This window comes from Triticum aestivum, unplaced genomic scaffold (assembly GCF_018294505.1).
Source record: "Triticum aestivum cultivar Chinese Spring unplaced genomic scaffold, IWGSC CS RefSeq v2.1 scaffold56648, whole genome shotgun sequence".
Lineage (NCBI taxonomy): Eukaryota > Viridiplantae > Streptophyta > Magnoliopsida > Poales > Poaceae > Triticum > Triticum aestivum.
The window spans coordinates 19,325-20,875 of NW_025229210.1; positions in this window are offsets into that span (position 1 = coordinate 19,325).

Genomic DNA, 1,551 nt, shown 5'->3' on the forward strand with positions numbered 1-1,551 from the left:
GGATCCATGTCGTAGCTCTGAAGATGACCTGCAAGAAGGTTAAAATATGTTGTCTGTTAAAAATCATATCATTCCTGCAGTTTCATATAGCCCACATAAGTGCACATATTCCAATTCGAATACGAGCCGCGGTAGTATGTTCCACCGCAGCTAACCACGTCCCAAATAACGATTCAATGCTAACTGGAGGGACGATGTTGAAAGCTATATGAATCGTTCGCCAAAGTAATTTGGCGAGAGGGCAATCTATGAAGATATGTTGTATTGTTTCATCAAGATCACAAAAACAATATCATGAACGGCCTACCCATCATCACTTTAACAAAGTATCTTTGGTGAGGATCACTTGCTTGTGGACAATCCACATAAAGATTTAATACGCAATGGAACCTTAACCTTCCAGATATGTGTAGATCTCGGGATTGGGCCAGAACTAATTAGATCCATATAAAAAGATTTTACAGTAAACACTCCGTTTCTATCCAACTTCATGTGTAATGAGTCAGGTTGGTCGGATAATTGAACATCCATCAATCTCTGTACCAAGTGCATCCATGAATTCCAACACTCACCAATTAATGATCGCATGAACTGAATATTCGAGGGAACCGATTGTAATACTGTGCCTACGTGTAATCCTCCTTACATTGCACAATATTATAAAGGCTTGGATATTGTATGGCTAATGGCGTCTCCCCTAGCCACATATCCTCCCAAAATTTTGTTGTCATCCCATTGCCAACAAGAAATTTGGTCCTATGAAAGAACAAGCCTTTCGTTCTCATAAGCCCCTTCCAGAATGGCGAATCATTCAGCCTCGCGGTGACTTGGGAAAGAGTTTTCGATTGCAGATATTTGTTGTGTAATATTTGTGCCCACATACCGTCATTCTCTACTGATAACCTATATAGCCATTTACTCATAAGGCATCTAATTTTAATTTCCAGGTTTGAGATGGCTTACTTACATGTTAAAGTTGGTCTTTTACATGCTAAGATGGCTTACTTACATGTTGAGAGAAATAGGTTAATGAGGCCAAGTATTTAGATTCTCCATGATTATCTCAAGATTTTTCATGCCAAATTGAGTTCTGTTGTCGTATTGATTTCAATCTGCTCAAAAGAATTGGCTTGTACAAGATATAGAAAACTTATGTTTATGATTGACCGTGCCACCATAGAAGAACATCCTTTTTAGATTGAAAAGCTTTGCTATACCCTTTTTTACAGCAACGAATAACACATGGGCCGGCAAGAGTGGCCTTGTTCTAGGACTGTTAATTACTAACAATGTTTTGGTTGCCTCTGAAAGTTGCATCCAATGGAAGATAAGAGAGTCGTAAAGATGGATGCTACACTGGATAAAATATCAGAGAATACTATTGAAGCATCGAGGCACAACGGTACGTGGGATTTAGTTTGGATCTGCAGTGTCCGACCAAGGTAAATTTTTTCTTGTGTAGGGCAATTGAAAGGGGCGATACCATGTCGTGCAAATCTTGTTGATAGATATATAAAGGTGTCTCCTCATTGTACTGTTTGATAGTAATGG